Genomic DNA, 5,429 nt, shown 5'->3' on the forward strand with positions numbered 1-5,429 from the left:
CTATGCTAATAGCTCCGTCTTCCTCAAATCTGGGATTTATATAACTGGCTCCTATCCTTTGTCACTGTCAGCAGAAATGCCTGAATTATCTTAATTCCTGAATGTAAATTATTCCAATTTTGAGGCCATCATTTTAAAGCTGTCAAAGTCAATATTTTTGCACAGCCTAGAAAAAAATTACAACTGGAAAATGTCTAAACAAGTTGTGCTTCAGGTCTTGAGACAACTCCTGGAAAAAATCTGTGCTGAGGTGGAGAAATACCCCACACTGCCTCCACAATGAGAGGAAAACATCAGTTTGCTCCATCATCAATTTTTCTGCAAGAGAGTCAATGTGTCCATCCACCTGCATTGATCACTTTCAATCTGTTATCTTCTATGCATGTATGGGTTAATCATTTGTCTTTTGGTTCTAAGACTTTAAAAAAATTAATTCTTAAAAGAATAAGTCAATGCTTAGCCATGAAGAGACGGAAGAAAAATTTGGCTTCCTCTCCTTCTTTTCCAAGTTTGTGTTTCATTTCTGTTTTAGTTCACTTCATCCATTATTCTCCGAGAGTTACTGTGTTGGGCACAATCCTAGGGATGCTGGTATCTGTGGGAACTTTTGCCAAGTAAGGGAAAAAGCTTCAAAGAAGCAACCCTGCATTGGTCAGGAAGGAAAGGGCAGCTTTTAAAAAAATTGACATATCAATTTTCATTCAGGTGAATCATCACCTCTCCCTGATTAGCTCTCCCAGACAGAAACCTGGGATAGAAAGAAATAAGTGTTCCAGGAAAGAAAGACCACAGAAAGGAGAATCACAATTACAGTTTTTCCTTTGGGGTAGAGGCCACTCATGAACAACTGAGGAGCAAGCCAGTCTGCAAGAATACAGAACTGGTCATGTGAGTACCTTTAGCCACCTCTGCCCTAGGATGAGTGGTCCTTGTGGTCTAGGGCTGGAAAATCTTTGTTAGGGGCCCACCTTCTATGCATAGGCTAGAAAACATCCCATTCCTGTAACTCTGAAGCAGGATTAATTGATTGGTCTCATATGAACCTAAAAGCCGTTAAGAGCAGGGAGGATGAAAAGCAATTCAAATTGCTTTATTGCCATTTTCTAGTAAAGTACCAGTTTAGTCCTCAGCCCTACTGTGAAGCAGCAGGTTTCCAGATATTGACTGTGCTGGCATGTGCTGCTAGAAGAGAGGAAATGCCTGGGTCTGAAAAGCAGAAACATCTGCTCAGATCTCCACTGGGACTGTTGCTGGAGTCAGGGGGTGGAGGGTGGGGGAGTGTCCCCTGTCAGGTGGTGTCCCACAAGCAGGAGCCAGAAGAAGCCCTCCCCCTAGGGGGATTTCAGGCTGAGGGTGGAGACGTTCCTTCTTTTTTTTTTTTTTTCCAAAGATTTCATTCATTTAATATGAAAAGGAAAAAAGATTATAAGTGATTTTGAAAGGCAGCCCACAGACTTTCTGACACAGGGCAGCAAAGTGATTATAGTAGTTGTAATGATAATGATAATAATAATGTAGTGCTTGTACATCATGTAATGCTTGTAAATATTCAAGGTACTGAGCACTTTACATATGTTAACTCATTTAATCCTCAAGTGACACTACAAGATAGTTACTTCTATAACTCCCCTTTTACAGATGAAGAAACTAAGATAGATGCCTAGAAGCAATGTGCCCTAATTCACCAGCTAGTAAGTGTAAGAGGAATGCTTTAAACCCAGTCAGTCTTGCTGCAAAACCCACGATCTTAAGCACTAGATGAACAGTTACGACATGGTACTAGCTACTGTTACATGCACTTTTGTCTTTGATCTTTATGGTAACAGTATAAGTGAGGTATCAGTGTTTCCAATTTTCAAATTGGCAAGCTGTAACTTAGAATTATGAAGTGATTTGTTCAATATGATAAGGATAAGAAATTTCAGAGTCTGGATTAACCCCAGATCAAGCTCTTATTACAACAGATAGGTCCTTCTCCATGGGCTGAAAGGTTGGACTTGGGTTCTGCATTCTAGATGGGAATCTAACACAGAATATTAATAACAAGTCAATCACTATTAATAATATGACTTAGTAATAATTACCATTTATTAAGCACCTGCAATTTTGTAAGTTCTCTCTCCTAATGTGAGTTTAATACAAATCCTTGCAAGTCGGGTCTTTATTGTCTCCATTAATCAAAAAAGGAAAAAAATCAGTTGCATTTTACTCTCTAATAATGAGCAGTGTATAAAGGAAATTAAGGAAATGGTTCCATTTACAGTAGCATCAAAAGGGATAAAATACTAAAAATAAGTTGGGCCTTATAGTAGATGCCTTTAATCTTAGCACTCTGGGAGGCTGAAGCAGGAGATTGCAAGTTGGAGCTCAGCTTAAGCAACTTAGTGACTTGACAAGACCCAGTATCAAAATAACAAATAGAAGAGGCTTGAGTATACCTCAATGTGAAGGCCCTCAAGTACAGTGCATAAAGATTTTTGTGCTGGACTTTCTACTGCATGTCTGTAATCTCAGCTACTAAGGAGGTTGAGGGAAGAGGATTGCAAGTTCAAGGCAAGCCTTGGCAATTTATCAAGACCCAGGCCCAAAACAAACAAACAGGACTGAGAATATAGCTCCATGCTTGCTACATTCAATCTCTGGTAAATAAATAAATAAATATTTTGTGCTTCAAGAGAATGAAAAGGCAAGTCACAGAATGGTAGAAAATACTTGTAAATTCTAAGGGATTGCCATTCAAAATACATAAAGAGTTCCTACAACTCAGCAACAACAAACAAAATTTAAATAGTCCAAAGAAGATATACAAATGGCTAGTAACTATATGAAAAGATGCTCAATGCCATTAATCATTTTGGAAATGCAAATTAACACTAAAATAAAATATCACTTCATATCCACTAAGAGGGAAAAACAACAATGACAATAAAATAATGAGAATTGGTAAAGATGTGGAAAAAGTAGGACTATTGTATATGGTTGGTGAACATATAAAATGATAGCTGCTCTCAGAAACAATATGGCAGGCCCACCCCTTCTGCCCAGTGAAGCAGAGGAGGCTGACAGCAGCTCACAACCTTCTGGTGAGCCATCTCCTAGGCACAGAGCAACAGAGGAGCACAGAAGTAGCATGAGACCCTCTGATAGGCCCACCCCTTCAGCAAAGCACAGCAGAGGAGCCCAGCCCTGTGGGCAACATAGCAGTGTCTGTACCCCCCTCCCACCAAACAAGAGAACGAGGGCTGCCCTGAGGCTCCAAGATGAAAGTTGAAGCCCACTGGAAAAGTGAATAAAATCTCTGTAATAAAGGCACACCATGCCACCACAGTTGGTAAGTCAGAGGGACCAGCAAGTCTCATCAGAACCTGGTCTAAATTCAGGGAAAAGGCAGTTGGACTCTGCAGTAGAACCTTGCAGAATTCAACCCAGCAGAAGGTCAAAGATCTCAACTTGGGCCTTGCAGCCAGAGAACAGCCTGAACTTCAGGGACAGCTGCTGGCTTGCTCAGAATAATTAATTTAAACCTTCACACTCCTGCCATGCTGACTATTGTGTCAATAGAGGAATACTGTGAAGGAGGATTTATATTTCTATTTTTATTTTTTATTTTCAAAGTAATATTTTTCTCTTATCTTTAATAATTTTAAAATTTTTTATCTCTTTTACTTTCCTCAAATATTTTTCCTTTTTTATATTCTTTTTATCTTTTTTCTTTCTCTCTCACTCTCCCAGCTTGATCTTCATTTCTTTCCCTTTTTTCCTGTTCCTAACCTAAATCAAATTTATTTTTTCTTTTCCTTTTCTTCTCTTTTTTCTTCTCTCAATTGCCATTAGTTTTAAAACAAAGTGATTACAGTCTCTAGCTTCCAAATTGATGTTAGTTTGTTCTGATCTTGTGTGTATTTTGTTCTGTCTTCTCTTCTCTTCAACAGCACCCTAGAGTTTGTGTGATGTTCCTGTGTCCTCTGACCTCAATTCTAACCTTTCTCTATCCTATCTATCCATCCCTCCATCCCCAACTCCTTCTAAACCACCATCCTAAAGGGTAAAGTTGCTATATTGAAGTTTGTTCACCTTGAACATATTTTAGGCTGGTCCTCAACTTTTATTTAATTCACACAGTTAAAGTTGATAGATTAATAACTACCACAACTGTCATTTTCTAAGCTGTGCTTGATGCTATTGTGCTGCTGATTGTATCACTCTGGCTAAGGTGTTGTGATTAATTTAATCAGTTGTCCTTCCTGGTATGATGAAAATAAGATTGCCTCCGAGTTATTAGAGACTCAAAACCTAAACACCAGCTATATCAGAAAGATTGAACTATTAATCCAGTAGTTAAACCAAGGATAGTACCAACTACAAAAATAGAAATGAGAAGTCATTTAAAGAAGACAAAAACACAGACTTCCACCTCACCAAAGGTAAACTCTGGGAGAAATAAGGTGGAAAAGTCTGACAGTCAACCATCTGAAAACCCTGAACCAATAGCACAGGAAGTAACAAAACAGAAAAATGAGGCTCCAGAAAAATTCAAAATAGCAATAATTTCCCAGATAAGTAGAGGGATGGTGAGAAGAATGAAAAACATGATCAGAGACTCTAGAAGAGAAACAGATAAAAAAAATATGAGCTCAGGACCATGATGGAAACCATGAATGCCAACGTAGCAAAGAAATGGAATCCATGCAACAGATTCAAACAGATATCTAGAAGATTAAAATTTCTATAGAAAGCATTCAGAGTAGGATGAATGAATGTGAAGATCAAATTTCAGATATAGAAGATAAGATTGTGGTCAGTGACCATGAAAACAGAGATCTCTTAAAAACAGTAAGGAATCATGAGAAATCAATCCAGCAACTCCTAGATGATACAAAGAATAATATAAGACTGATAGGAATCCATGAAGTAACAGGGGAAAGTACAAATGACATTTAAAAAAACTGTTTAATGACAGAAAACTTCCCAAATGGAGGGGAAGAATTTTATATACAGATAAATGAGACATATAGGACTTCATATAGCCATGATAAGAAAAAAAAATATACACCTAGATATATAATAATCAAGATCCCAGAAACCCAAAAGAACAAAATACTACAAGCACTTAGAGAAAAGAAATAAATCGCATGCAAAGGAATGCCCATCAGAATCATAGTAGACTTTTTTTTTTCAGCTTTAATCGAGTTTATTGGTACATTTTAGGGATACAGTACAGTTACATTCATTGTTAGGATCTTGTACCTCTACACAACAAGTCTTGATTCTCATTTTTTCCCCTTACCCCTGCCCTCCCTTCACCCCCTCCTCCCCTCCCCATCTACAAACACTTTATTTTCATCTTTTCATTATCTCACATTTTTTTCTTTTCCCTTATTACCCTTCCCCTACCTATGCCACCTTCCCTACACCTTTAGCTCCTTTCT

This window comes from Fukomys damarensis, unplaced genomic scaffold (genome assembly GCF_012274545.1).
Source record: "Fukomys damarensis isolate Sample0158 unplaced genomic scaffold, DMR_v1.0_HiC HiC_scaffold_36, whole genome shotgun sequence".
NCBI lineage: Eukaryota > Metazoa > Chordata > Mammalia > Rodentia > Bathyergidae > Fukomys > Fukomys damarensis.